The following is a 15,834-nucleotide window of genomic DNA, read 5'->3' on the forward strand; positions in this document are numbered from 1 at the left end:
AAGAGCACGTTATACCCCTTTAAGGGAGATACATCGGCTGGAGCTGTGTGGGCCTTTAAAAAAGCGAACTTCTCCTAACGGTGGCGATCATGCTACTACGCCTTGTATACCGGCACATAAGCCACTCAGAAGCGCTAGGACTTTTGCGCCATCGCGGCAGGACTCGTGCTATCAACACCGTCACCGCTGGTCAAGGATATCGTGGTAATAAAGGGGAGTCTAAGCAATCCCTAATTTCATGCTACAGCTGTGTACACGTCGGTCTACAACCAAGACGACATATGTGAAACCACGCCTTGGCTTTTCCTTGCTTTTTCCCTGGTTCGAGAACACCACAGCATCTAGGACAGTAGTCTGTAATCTACATTCTTGGTTTTATTTGGTGTTGTGTCTACTTATATTGTCCCAGTCGTCTCACTTGCATTTTCAACTTTTTCCTGGAGAACTCTGTCGCTACTAGGAAAAAAAGGTGGAAGGTACTGTAATATTGGGTGGGGTAGATATTGTGGAGGAGGGTACAGTGCGGGTAAGAGTTGTTCTTTAGCCGGCGAATTGTGGTCGCTTTGGCTCTGGAAAAGAAATAGTTGGGTGGAGGGAATCGTTGATGCTGGTGTCTGATGCGAGAGAGGATGTCCTCGCAACCATTTAATGTTTGGGGTTCTTCTCCGTGCCTTGACTGTCTTCGGAAATGGCCCGGAGGGTGTGTACTCTTGCAGCGGCATGGCCCCCTCAATTCCGTCGACAGACTCGTGTCCAGAAGCCGAAACGATATGGATGTCGGTAAGCTGCGGGAAGGTATTAAAGATATTGAGGGCGAAGAGCGATATGAGGGCGGGCTGGTAGTTGCGGCATGCTACTTGCGAGTCCGTAATGACTGTGATGTATTCTCTGTTTGTTGTGGCTGGTAGGGCGATGGAGATTTTCTTAACGGTGTTTGTAGGGGTGGTGCATATCGTGGCCACTTTGAGTTGAGTTCCCTGGCGGTTCATAGCTGTGACTTCGGGGGCGCTTTTGCGGGTGTAGCGTGCGCGGCGTCGTGGTAGCGCGTCGTTGGGTTCCCTGCGTGCTTGTTTGTACCGTCATCTACCCGTCTTTTGCGGCGTTGTTTGTTGTAAAGGGGTGCATATTCCGCGGCACGGGAGCTACACAAACATGCTGGCGGATGCAGAGGGCGAGATGTTGTGGCTGGTCTTCGTTGGGCCGTACTTGGTATCCGAGGCGTGTAAGGGATTCTCGTCCAGTAGGTGTGAGCTTGAGACGGGGATTTCGGGAGCAACGGTGAGCTTCGTGGAATTCTCCCAAAGTGTTATGTACTCCTAGTTGAAGCAACTTGCACGTGTGTGTTAAATGGGGCGTGATTCGGGTGACTTTGTAGGCTTGGTGGATGAAAGTATTCTGTTTTTCTTTTTCATCAAATTTGAGAGCCATGTATGGTGTGCCGTAATTTGGACCACTGATCAGTATTGCTTGCGTTATTCTGAGAGTTTCCTTCTCCTAAAGGGCATAGCGGCGAAAAGCGATTCGTCGCACTAGGTGCATCAGTTGTGTGAGGGTGAGTTTTAATGCAGGTAAAATTTGAGAGCCGCTTCCATTATTGGGTATGCTGAGACTGAGTATGCGGAAGTGGGGGACTGTGGGCATTGCTATGTTGTTGATCGTTTACTACGGATCGGGGATTGGGTCTGTTCGTTTTTAAGTGCGAATGCACTTCTTAAGCGACCCTGAATCACGCGTCCACCCCCGTCCGTCCGTCCGCACCACATACCCACTTAGGGCGATTGGCCAAGAAGAGTTCCTAATTTCTTTAGCACATACCCACTTAGGGCGATTGGCCAAGAAGAATTCTTTCGCATCACCCGTGCATTCCCACTTCCCCATCGACGACTGCTGCTTCGCCAGGAGTGGAATTCGGGGCGAGTACTGCGGCGTCTACCTCGTCGGTCACGTCTACGCAAACCTCGTGTCGCACGCCGTGTCCACCTCGCCGGTCAGGGACGAGTCGCCGTACAGTGCCGTCTACACCGACGCGTACTCGGGCGACGGAATCGTGGTCGTCACCCTCTACCTCGCACCAAACATCTCGCGCGACGACGTCGTCGAATACGTGGACGCGGCGATGGAGAGTGTGGCCAGGCGCGTAAAGCCCTCGGACCTGGTCGTCATTGTTGGGGACTTTAACGCGGACGTGCGAAAGGGCGGCGAGTGGTTGATGGAATACATGCTCGCCAACCACTTCATGACGTGCCTACCGCTAGAGGCTCCCACCACCATCAACGGCAGCTACATCGACCTGGCCTTTGCGAGGAACTGTCTGATACGCGTGGTCTTGCAACAACTCTTGACCCTACATTTCAGTGACCACAAGGCCGTCATAATGACCGTCAACTACAACAACACCAACAAGTGCTGAATAAAGAATACTGTCGTTTCACTTTACTTGCGTGTGTGTGTGATCTCCTCGAACATACACTTTAATTCACCAAGATTTCCGGAGAACGACTAACGGGGTGTGTGAATCCCCACTTGATCACGCGGGGGTGTTAAATGCAACTAACGGGCGAATGCCAACACAGTTCAACATAACTCCCCCTCATATCATCACCCGTGCATTCGCACTTCCCCATGATCCCCTTCGGGGAAATGCGGGTGAATTTTTTGTAACTGCGATCCCAGACCATAAGGAGGACAGATTTTTATGGGGCGTCCACGATCACGGAGGTATGGTTGAGTGACGTGTATGGCTTCCTGAAGTGCGTATTGTTGGGTGCGGGTGCGGCCGGTGGGGACCCACAAGCTGAGGACGTCAGTGTTAAGTGCATGGCGTAAATTGGGGATTGCTGCGAGGAGCGGCGGCCGATCTTTCATAGCTAGGTTGAATAGTATTGGTGAAACGACAGATCCTTGGGGGGTTCCCTTTGGTGCCATTGGGAATGGGTCAGAATGAAGATGCCCAATGAATATCGTTGGCGCCCGGTTGGTCAGAAAGGAAGCGACATAAAAATACACGTTAGTTTTAGAGGCCGCATTTCGCTTCAGTTCTTAAAGGCACAACCTTGCGAGATAGCATTGTGTCTTACGTTATCAACTGCCACCTTGATATCTGCGGCAAGTATTGATGCTTGTTGGGATTGTTCAGTGTATCGAGAACGTCTTCTTTATGCTGAAGTAGGATGTCCTGCGCCGATAAGTAGGGGTGAAAGCCGTACACTGATGTGGGAAGTACCCGTTCTCTTCCAGTGTTGTGCCCCTTGTGCTCCCGACACAGCAAGTGAGAGAGATGGGTGGAGGTTCTTTGTAATCAGCAGTTGCTTGGGCTTGGTTGTGACGGTGATATCGGCGTGCTTTTATTGGGGAGGAGGAGGGCTTCAGCCAGCGAATTGGAGTTGAAAAATCCCGGAAGTTTTTCAAGAGCAACATTATCATGGTTGCGGGGGAGCTTGTTCGGTGTCAGTTGTTTTCCTGGGGCTGTGTTGCGGGTTAGATGGTGAACGGCTCCTTCCGTCAAGGTAAAAAATTTCCGCAAAAGGTAAAAGGTGCGTCCATGTCTGAATGTGCTTTTCCCATGTATGATGGAAGTGTCTGTGTGGTAGCGATAATGGATGCTTGAAGCGGTTGCCGAAGCTCTCGCAATAAATCTCACTCTGTACCCTGGTAATTATGTAGGCCCTTCAGCTAGTGTTGAGTGGTAGATTTTGATTCCTTGCTGCCTAGCTAGGATCGGAGCAATTGCAAGGTGCGGTGGGTGCCAAGCGTGCGTTGAAGTTGGTTGCAGAACCCCGTTCAGTTTCGTTGGCGAAGTCGTTGACCGTACGCATCTGCCTCTGCTGTGATTTGAGCAATGCGGATACGAAGTTGCTTATTTGTTTTGTTCCTTTTGCACCTTCAAAGCAGGCATTGTCGGGCATTCCAAAGATGGAACACGTGTGCGTCAGTGGCTGGGGTTTCATGGGTTAGGGCAATTTCTTTCGCGTGGTTGTTGGCCGTGTAAAGTACCCGTTGGACCCAGTCATTTAGGTTAGTGATAGAGTCCGCAGGGTGTCGTCTTCAAAGTCTTTCCAATTAGTGAGTTTGGTGTTGCGGATGCTTTGATTAGTGTGTCGTTCTTGAGCAATCACCAGTTGTGTAATATGGGGAATGCTGCCAATATCTCATCCAGTCGCGTCCACGTGGCACTCGATATTATAGTTGAAGGTGAGGTCAGGGGTGGAATTTGGGCAGATGCTGTTGCCAATTCTTGTTGGGGGATACGGAATGTTGCACAAATGCAGAAGGTTCTGAAGTGTTGCCTCATAAAGTCTTTTGCGTTTTTTTGGTGTCTCTTTTTTAATTTTTAAACCGCGGATGATTTTACTCGAGGTAGCTTGAAACCCCGGCAAGTGAAGAGGATAAATACTCCAATTAGAACATCGCATGTACTAGATAGAACCGAAAGCCAACAATGACAGCGGCGATCGTATGTCACACATCAATACCAGCAGCTATATTACCGTAAAAACACGCGTATAATACGGACCCGCGTATAATACGAGGTGTAATTCGGGAACAGCAAAATCAGAACAAAAGTTTTGATCCGCTTATAATGCGAGGTAAAGAGCACAGAAAACATTTATTTGCACTGCAGTTACCGTTCAGTCATTGTCAGTTTTCGCTGGCACTGTCTCCCAACGTCCGTCCAGTCATCGTCAGGTTCGCTGCCGCTATCTCCTGAAGTCGCCTTCTCGGAAATGTCTTCCCACAGAAAGTGGTCCTCAGTGCAATCAAGGGCGTTCGAGATGCAGCATTTCTTAAAAGAGCGACTGACGAGCTTCTCTGGGATGCTGGCCCATGCATCCGCGATCCAGCCACAAAGCACCGCTGGAGAAACCCGCGTCAGCCATTCGGTAGCTGTCACTTACGGGTCTCCTGACCACATCCACTCTTGGTAGCAGGACCTGATGCTGTCCTTGAAAGGCTTGTTGATGCAAACGTCTAGCGGTTGCAGCGGGGATGTCATTCCTCCTGGCATGACAATGAGTTTGGTGCGGGGTTCGCGCAACTTCTTCATTGAATCGGCCAGGTGGCAGCGAAAGGCGTCCAACACGAGCACTGACGGGAATCCCCAGCAGTGCTCCAGGCCGCCGACACCCCACAGACTTTATCCAGTCAAGCACCAGTTGCTTTCTCCACCCACGAATGCTGCCTGACGCCGAACTGCCGCCCTGCGGCGCAATTCCTGATGGTCTCGGCACATAAAATAACTTTTATTTTAATTGCATCCGAATACTGTTTTTGTGCACCCGACATCGTGATAGACTTGCGGTGAACTTGCCGATCCTTCGCGTGGTCAAAACAATCAAAATGGCGCTGGCTGAGAGAAGCAGCAGCCAGCTAACGCCACCGCAAGATGGCGCACCCTCCGCTGAAACCGAAATTGCAAATTTTCGGCTGAAAACTTTGGGACCCACATATAATACGAGGCACAAATTTTACCTAGTCAAATTTGGAAAAAAACTCGTATTATACGCGGGTTTTTACGGTACATGTTTGAAAATGGGGTAGCATCATTATTAACGTATTACCCTCCTGAAACGTTCCGTATAAACGGAATTATGGGAATGCGGAGGACATTGGTACCATGACACACAGCCACCACAAAACAAGGAAGATTTTTGAGAATCACCTGAAAAGAAAACAGTGCATACCTGTCGAAACATTTGGCACCTGTTTTACGTCTGTATGATCACTAGAACCTATAAATTATTGTCCTTATGAATTCCGTATATACGGAGTATACGAAAATCATGCGGAGCGTCATTTGGCGTAATACTGGAGATCGAAACGCGAAAACTGTGCCAAACGTGCATATTGTGCGAACTCATATTATACCCCTATTTGTGGCACTAATGTATACTTTCATTATGCTTGGCGGCGTAACACTCCGTATGAACTCCATATTCCCATAATTCCGTATATACGTAACGTTTCAGTAGGGAATTAAGCATGGTAAGAACATAAAGAAAATGTTCCTAGACAGCTCAGGCCAGGCGACAACAAAATGTTGATGAAATGGCAACCTTACTCCTCTTGAAATTAAAAAAAAGAGGAATATACTTGCGCAAGGTGGAAACCGACAATTTCTTGCCTTCAGCAATTACAGCCGAAATTGCTAAATAAGACACGTTTCACTAGTTTTCTTTTTTCATTCATCCCACTTTCTTAATATATGTACAAACAGATAAACTTTTTTTATTTTTGCGAATTGCTATTCAACCATGAATCCAACAAAAAAAAACGTGTTCATGAGGGCTTTTGTTTTTGGAGTTCGAACAATACAACGGAACGCGCCGTAACGTTCTATGATTTTCATTTATTCAGTGCAAGTCAGCAAAAGTTTGCGTAACTTATACCCGTAGTTTTTTCAATTACGTCAACATGTGGTCTTTTTTTACCGATATTGAGTTTTCGGCAAACTTGAAGAATACTGAAAAGGAATGAGACTACGAATACTAGACAAATCGATACACAGCGTACCCTTTCGTCAAATGAAATAAAATTTTTTTGAAAAATGCCGTTTCTGTGCTGCATCCCTCTGTTTACTAATTTTTGGCATTATTTTCTGAACAAAAAATTAAGTATGACGAAATCTATTTATGGAATCTAGCAGCGAGGTTCTCAAGTATTTATCCAATAAAACACGAGCAATGTTGCGGCGAGAAACAATGATATGTGCAGCCTATTGCGAAAAAAAAACAGTTGTGGGCACATAGTCAGCAAGACCTAGACGGAAAGGGGCCAGGTAGGAATTTTCACTAGTAGAACTGTAGTTGCGGCACCACCATCTGCGTTTGGTGTCACTATCATCATCATCCGTCTCCCTTCACAATCATCATCAGTGGTGCCTGGTCAGGTCATCAGTTCCACGGGACGTCAGCTGGAACACGACCGAGTGCCTGGGCGGTCGCTTGTCTACGCCGCTCTCGCAGTACCGGCCGGCCCTTACGCACATTTAATAAATGTAGGAGGCCACCACTCACCGAGTCCACGGAATTTTTCCTGCAGAACCAAATGGGTTGATTTTAATGGGGTTTGTAATAGAGAATTTAGGCACGCATAGCGTGCAAAAACCATTACAAATCCCCTTACCAGGCCGCCTCAATACTAGACGAAAAAGCAATGCACACATGGGTTTGGCAGGTTGTAAATAAATATTAAGAGAACGAAATAGGTGATAACCTATCCACCCAAACTAAGCATAACAGAAAACAAATAAAAGACCGCCACTACATGAAGCAAGAATAGACCAGCCATAGAAGAACTTCACCGTAGTCGCAAAAATACGTGGGTGAATCTCCTTACGAAACCGGCTTTTATACGATTCCGTCCGTGGCGTGATATGGCGAGTGGTGCTCTCACCAGTTCACGTTCGTTCGCGCCTGATGTGAGGAGCACAGATCCCTTGTTCGCGAAGTGGGTAGCCGCGGGTTCTAGCACGTGCTAAGGCGGACCACTTTAGGAGAGGCGAGAAAGCCTGCGGACAAAACGATCCGGGCATCCCAGTTATATATAAAGTTTAGGCGGAAACTTCGAAACTCCATGTGAGGTGCAAAAGCTAGGTCTCCGGCTAAGAAAAAGGGGCCGCCAGCTCTGCTGCTTCTCCAGCCTCGCAGCACTACGGCAAGCTCTGCCCATTTTATGAGAAGTGGATGTTTAGTTGCTCTCGCTTTCCTCTGGTTTATTCTAAAATCTTCTCGTTGAAAATATGTTTTTTGAACGAGAGCACTGCAGATGATTGCGTACCGAATTACCTCCACGGCCTCACATTTCCCGACGTTTCAAGCGGACGGCCAACCCGTTGTTGAAAGACATGTTTTCCGGAAACGTGTACGCGTTCTCAGGGACACAGGCAGCCGCAATGTTGTTGCTCGGCGGGGCCTCGTCGCCGAAGAGACGTTTTCCGGCAAAACAATGAAAGTATTCGTTCTTGATGTGTCCGCGATGCAATTACAGGAGACGATCATTAACCCCGATACACCCTAATGCCCAGGAGGAGTCATCGCCTATTTTATGGAAAACCTTGCGTACCATATCATCCTTGGTAACGTGCCTGGCGTGCCAGCAGCACAGAACCCAGATTCACGCTGACGGCCCAAGCTCCCGGGACATAGAACAGATTGGACCCGTAAACCAGCAAACGCCAACAGGCATCATCGTGCGGATGTGTGCCGTAGTGGAAGCGGCTTGATGAGAATGAAGGACCACGGTGGGGACGAAGTTTGACCATTGCGGTACTTTTTCGACCTGTGTTCTCGGATCTCCCGATCGGCTAGCGTTCCTGGCGTGCCTCTGAACCCTTTCCTGGTTAGTCCGACTACAGCCCTCGGGCCTGCGGCCTCGCGGCGTAGATCTAAGGTGTAAAAAATGAGAGTCCCCTGTGCGGCCTAGGCCTAACGCCGGCGCAACCGGGATGACTGTTCAGAGCCCCTCCCACCACCCAAAAGACGAGCACGTAGCCACAACAAAAACCGCGTGCGCTTCTTGGCGTAGTCCCGAGGGGCCCCACCTGTCCAACAGGTAGTCTTGCAGCGCCTCGCCCAGTCACCGGCACCAGCCACATCCGCGACTGGGCTGACGGGTAAGGTAGAAAGGGAGGAAGAGACATCTTTATATCGCTAAGAATGGTGCCCATACATTTGTCTTGATGTATTGGTTTTTCGCCACGTTTTTTGTTTCAGGAGAAAATAAAACACTGTATATCCTGCAGGTAGTCCAGGAGTAAATCATTTGCTAAACTGGGTTGCATAATTCCCGATACGAAACTGCCTGCCTGCAGATCGCCATCCGAAAGTGCCTTGTGAAGGCAAGACTTTTACTTGGAGCCGAATTGACTGGTGCATTTATACCTGGCGCAGAACGAATGCATGTTCAACCCCGGAAGCGTCGAGAGAATAAACACAGTAACACAATATTGCCATTCACTTTTGTGCAATTTTGACGGGTCGACATAATTTGCCTGAATCTGCAAAAGTGGCGTAGCGAAGCATGGGTAGAAATAGCTGAAGCCCCACCGTTGGGTATGTTCTGTTGAATACCCATTATCATCATCATCATCATCGTGTAACGAGCACTGTCATTACACTGTAGAACTCCGTTCCCGACAGCCATGCTACCGAACCCTGCTGCTTGTCTCCTCTTGCACAAACATTGGTGCCGAAACCCGGGAGAAGGTCGGCATCCTTCGCACCGACACCGTTCCGAGGATGGAGAAGCTGCACAGTTGTCGAGTGATTCTTCGTAATTCTGCCACACGACTTCTGTCTGCGGCCAGCGGGATCCTCGTGGACGGCGCTCAACCGCCATTGTCCGACATTCAGCAAACCACCGACGGGCTTCGAGACAAGGACTCCGCTCTCACCTAGCTGAATGACCAGATCGCCGGCTCTCTTGACGGTGAGGAGTGCGACAAAGATGTCTCAGGTGCTCTGGAGCACAGCGAGAAGATCGCAAACGCGGTTGCCAGGCTTCGGTCAGCGCTGAACGCGCGCGCATCGACTGGCCCTCCGGTCATGGGGCTACCTGCAGAGGCCGGCGGGGATTACCGACGTGTTTGGCAATGCCACCGGAGCTGCTCTTTCGGATCTTGTCAGCCAAGTCCACGAGCTCATGGTTGCCTGCGAGCACCGAGTCTACGTGTCGCTTTGCAAAAACGCCATCATCATCATCGTTTAATGAGCGCTGTCAATAAAGCATAGAACCCCGTTCCGGTCAGCTATGCCACCGAACCCTGCTGTCTGTGTCCTCTGGCCTTAACAGGGTACATTGGGCAAGCCAACGGGCACTTTATGATGATCCACTTGCATGATACCAATATTAAAAGAGTAAAACCAACACCATGGTAAAACCAACACCAAGCACTGGGAGAGTAAGGCTGCAAGTTTTGCTAACACAACGTGCCCTCCAAGGCAAAGTATATCAGTCGTAATGATATCATCTCCTGCAGCTGTGCCTTTCTTGATTGCTTGGAGCGCCATTGCGACCTCATCTGGGGTAATCGGCAGAACCTGACCGACACAAGTTACGGGAAAACGTGGTGCGAAGGCGTACAAGAGAGCCGCTTCGTGTAAAATTCCTGGGCTATTTTGTATATATCATCAATATTGATTATTATGTTGCCATTGCGGTCACGGAGTCCGTACATTCAATTTTTGCCATCAGTGAGTTTTCGTGTGGTTGATTTCAAACTTCCCCCGGAGTTTTCGGGTAGTTGATTTCAAACTTCCCCCGTGTTTCAGGGACGACGACGAAGACGAAGAAGCTCAGCACTTCGGTTCCGACTGCTCCTGATGCTTTTTGTGTTACTTTTGCCGTTCTTCGTTGAGTATCTCCCTAAAATGGCACCAGTGTGACCCTGAAGTGACCCTGCGTCGGACAGTACTCATCGGTTTTACTGGTGTGAGTACAGACTGTCTTCCTGACTGAAAGACCCGGACCGGCCCCAGCGTTCACCTAACCCTAACCGCGAAGGTCGGGCGCTTGTCGCCTGACAGCTGCAACTGCTGCTGTGGCACCGACTACTCGCCTTCCCACCATCTAAACTCCAGCCCCTGCACCACGGCAAGCAATGGACGCCGCTGAAAATCCCTCAGAAAATTCCGCCGGGAAGCAAACCATAGAATGCGACTGCTCACTGCCGGATGCCGCATCCGCCGCACATGTGCCGCCTGCTCCTCACCCTTGTGCCGCGTTGACCACACACCAAAGCGCGAGTGACAAGACTTACCCTGCAACTGGGCAATACATGGTCACTGCTGAAAACTCATCAGGTGATCCTGGCGGAAACCAAGCCATGGAATACGACTACAACAGCGGCCGTACCATCGCCCCGGCAGGACCGTGGATAAAGATTCTTCGGGCCCGCAAACAAGCAAGCACTCAAGTAGGACACGCTGCAATTTCTAAACAACACGCCTCAAGCCCCACTCAACTTGGACGTTCGTCGCCAGCCAAAGGACCAATGCCTAACAAGATCACTCCACCCTTTGAGGAGCTCGTAAAGACATCAACAGCTAACCAATCACGCCGACACACCCTACCTAAGCTTCCTGACAACGAATACAAAATTATCTACCGTCCACGCATGGGGCTTTGCCTGTCAAAATGGTCGGACAAAATAATCACGCAAGGATTTGCCACAGCTGGGAACGTACCATTAAGAGATTTCTACAGCCAAGTAACCATACAAACACAGTGGGATCAAAACTTGATCGTCGCAAGTACCGCAAGCGAGGACCTGGCAGAAGTACTCAGCACCATCACCCAACTTCAACTGGAAGGCGCAACCTACGAACTGTCTGCATACGTCAAGCCGCCTCCAAATACATCCCGCGGGGTCATTCATGGCCTCGAAGCCTGGACGACGGAGGAAGAACTGGCAGCCCTTTTAATCACCACTGGTCCCCCAATTCTTCACGCCAGGATGCTGGAGCGCTCTACTACCGCTGTTGTCACGTTCGAAGGACCTCACGTTCCCTTTTACGTCAAAGTAGCCTGCACACTGACTCGATGCCGACCTTACAAACGAACACACCAGTACTGCTCTCTCTGCGGTGCACTTGGCCATAGACCAGACGTATGCCCCACTCCGGATAGAAAAATCTGCTCCTCGTGTGGCTTGGACAATCCGCTGCCTGATCACCACTGCGTCCCTAACTGCAAACTATGTGGTTTGTCCCACGAAACCGCAAGCAAGGACTGTAAACGCCGTCTAAAACCCAACCCACCCCCGCGTGTCCCCAGAAACCAAGCGGAGCAGACCACAACTACAAACCGAACATCAACGGCTACGCTGAACCCTCCACAGGACAAGGAACAATGGCCCCCCCTTCCGACCCATCCAAGCCCCACAAAAGAAGCAAGAACAACCTACAAGGTGCGCTGGTCACAGACGCTAACCAATCCTTCCACTGCTCAACACCTCCCACCGCACCCTACGCAATCTCCCAACATGCAGCAAACACCACAACTCCCATCTACCACATTTCAACAGCCATCCACCTCAAAATCCCCCACGCAGAACGAGGAAAAAAATGTTGTAAACCCAAGATGTACTTCAGTTCCAGAGACTGAGCCAAGCATACAACAAGTGATTGCAAAACAAATTGAACTTCAATTTAGCGTCTTCCCGGCAAACATCACAACAGGCATAAAGTCCCTAATGCAGCTCTGCGAAAAGACAAATGAACGCGTAGCTGCCCTTGAATCCAGAATAGCACCCTCAGAACAAGCCCTTCGGCAACAACAGTTGCGCTTCGACCAAGCCCTTCGTCAACACCAAAACAAAGTCGAACAAGCTGTCCAGCAGTTACGTACACAGCTCGATAGGATTCATCAGCGACTCTCCGTCCTAGAACAGAAAAGCGATCTAGCCCACAAGAAACAAAAAACACCTGAAGACAACGCGCATCTGGATGCCCTCCTCCCTCTGGATGACCATACCGCGGAATAATACTGAAGTATACAACAAGCTCACAATTTGGCAGTGGAATAGCAGATCCCTAACTAATAAAAAACAAAATTTGCTTCACTACAGTCAGTTAGACGACCCAGATGTCATCGCGATTCAAGAGGCAGAAACAGACCACATCTGTCTCCGTGGTTACAATGCCTACTTTACTACAGGCAAGTGCCGCACTGTAATCCTCGTCAAGAAACACCACACAACGGTGCAGCATCATTTTTCTTCGTCATTGAAATACACGTTTATTGAGCGCCTGCCAAAGACAAAATCCCAAGCAAGCCTCTTCATATTAAACATATACAGTCCTCCACAGGCATCCCTCGCCCCTTTGAGTCACCTGATACAAGCAAAACGACAAGCTCGGGGGCAAAAACTCCTCCTCTTAGGTGACTTCAATGCTCCCCATGTAGCCTGGGGCTATCGCGTAACCACCAAAAAGGGAGCAGACGTGTACAACATGGCGCAGCAATATCAGTTAACTCTCTGGAATGACCTAACCACCCCAACCAGAATAGGAAATAGTGTATCCAGGGATACAACCCCTGACCTCACCTTCTCTTATAACATCAAAAACCTGGAGTGGCTGCGACTGGATGAGACGTTAGGGAGCGATCACTATATAATACAGTCTGTTGTTGCCCATCACAGAACCCCGCAACGCATCGGAAAAGCAAAAATCACTGACTGGAAAGCATTCCGTGAGGAGACCCAGCCGACCAACTTCGATTCCATCGAGCAATGGTCAGAAGGAATTATCCAATCGGTTTCCAAACACACCAAAACAATTCAGCTTACCACCGATAACCCTGACACTGTTCCGCACCTCCTACACGTATGGGAGGCTCGCAGAAGCATGATCAAGCGGTGGAAAAAAGGAAAACCAACCGTGCCCTCAAACTACGCATAGCTCAAATTATTGCAGAGGCCACGGAATATGCACATCATCTCAGTAGACAGAACTGGGACCAGTTTTGCGACCAACTACATGGCACGCTGAGCAACCGCCGAACATGGCACACGCTGAAATGGTGCTTATTCCGAAGCCAGGCAAACCTACGAAGTTGGACACATTGCGCCCCATATCACTAACGTCGTGCGTAGGGAAGCTTTTTGAGCGTGCGATCCTCGCCCGCCTTCAACCATACATAGAAGCCCGCACACAATGTTCGGATTCCGGCCTCACCTATCAACCCATGACATCCTCCTTCAACTAAAGGAAGACGTCTTGGCGCACATTTCTCCTCACTCCAGCAGGGCTATCCTCGCTCTTGATTTGAAAGGAGCATTCGACAATGTGAGCCACGACGCCATCCTCGAAAACCTAAGTGACGCGAACTGTGGAAAACGAATGTTCCAGTATATCCAGGCATTCCTCACCGATCGCACGGCGACTGTGGGCATCGGACCACTACGAACGGACCTTCAAACCATGCCCAACAAAGGAACGCCTCAAGGAGCGGTGCTTTCTCCAACATTATTTAACATAGCTATGATGAAGCTGCCACAACAACTTAACACCATCCCGGGGATTAAACATGCACTGTATGCAGATGACATCACGATTTGGACTACTGGTGGGTCAGAAGGCGACATGCAGGATGCGCTCCAGAAAGCTGCTGACGCAGTCCAACAGTACGCCAGTGTGCGCGGCCTTCAGTGCTCCCCGGAGAAGTCCGAGCTCATCATTCTGAGGCGCAAGCCACGTGGCAAGCCACTGGAACAAACCACAATACAAATAAAGCTCCAAGGTAGCGACATCCCCGTAGTCCCAACCATCCGCATACTGGGACTTTACATCCAGCAAGACGGAGGAGGAACGCTAACCATCCAGCGCCTCAACCACACTACCTCGCAAATCATGCGTATGGTGAGTCGAGTAACAAACCGGCACCAGGGTATGAAGGAGGATGATGTCATCAAGTTGGTACAAGCACTGGTTGTCAGCCGCGTGGTGTACTCTACGCCTTACCTCCCGCTGAAACCGAGGGAAATGGACCAACTTGACATACTACTGCGGAAGGCGTACAAGCAAGCGCTTGGCCTCCCTCCTCACACCGCCACTAGTAAGCTGGAAGCGCTCGGGGTGTACAACAAGGTGCGGGAGATAATTGATGCCCACCTTGTCAGCCAACTAGAGCGGCTAAGGCAAACGTCGACTGGTCGCACGGTGCTGAGGCAACTAGGCTACCAGATAGCGGACGCCAGCCACCCTCGACCGGAAACTGTGCCACAGGACATCCGTACGCTGATCAGGGTTGCTCCGCTCCCGCGAAACATGCACCCTGAGCATCACGTACAGCGCAGGCAAGCGCGAGTACAATTCCTACTAAGGAAGTACTCTGCCCACCCCCATGTGCGATTCACGGACGCGGCCCACTATTCAACCCATCCAGCCGCAGCAGTAAGCGTCATCGACGGCTCAGGCGATGTCGTTTGCACTGCGACCGTACAAACCAAAAACATCGTTGAAGCCGAAAAAACGGCCATCGCACTGGCAATGACGTCTGCAACTTTGAATAAACCACTTCACGTAATTACGGACTGTCAACAGGCATGCAGGAACTACGGCAACGGTCGCATCTCAACATCCGCCCTCCGATTACTCAAAAAGCACAAGGGTACCCTGAACCCTACCATACTGATATGGACACCAGGTCACGCAGGGCTCGACGGAAACGAGCGAGCACACGCTACAGCCCGAGCATGCACCCTCCAGGCACCGCACCAGTCGCTCCGTGACCCAGAGCCTGTCCAGCAGCAGTTCCGTGCACTTCTGCAACACCACCGCCTTGCCAGATGTGCCTACCCACCACCGCACCAGAAGCTTACCCGAGAAGAGGCTGTAGCCTGGCGGCAACTACAGACCAACACATACCCCCACCTTAGCTTCCTGCACATCATACACCCCACAATATATACACCAACATGCCCACACTGCAGTGAACATGCAACACTATACCACACCACGTGGGCTTGCCAGAACACACCAGCAGCCCCCATTATTCGCACCCCCACCCTCGAACAGTGGGAGGCCGCGCTGTGCAGTTCGGACCCTGAGGACCAGCGACAGTTGGTGGACCGGGCACGCAGGACCGCAGCCGCCGCAGGGGCCCTGGACTGAGGGCTTCTCCCGCTTTCAAGCGCAAATCTGTTGAATAAATGTTTTTACCACCACCACCACCACCACCACCATTCTGAAAAAGCTTATCGGCAATACAGAAACGAGGGCAGCCACAACACACCATATACGCCGTCTCATTCACCAATACCAAGGGGACGACCAACAATTACTCAGAGACCTGGCTGATCGTTACATAGGTCCCATCCCCGCCACCCATCGT

This window comes from Haemaphysalis longicornis, unplaced genomic scaffold, assembly GCF_048455015.1.
Source record: "Haemaphysalis longicornis isolate Haplotype H1 unplaced genomic scaffold, Haemaphysalis longicornis Haplotype H1 scaffold_5, whole genome shotgun sequence".
NCBI classification, from domain to species: Eukaryota; Metazoa; Arthropoda; class Arachnida; order Ixodida; family Ixodidae; genus Haemaphysalis; species Haemaphysalis longicornis.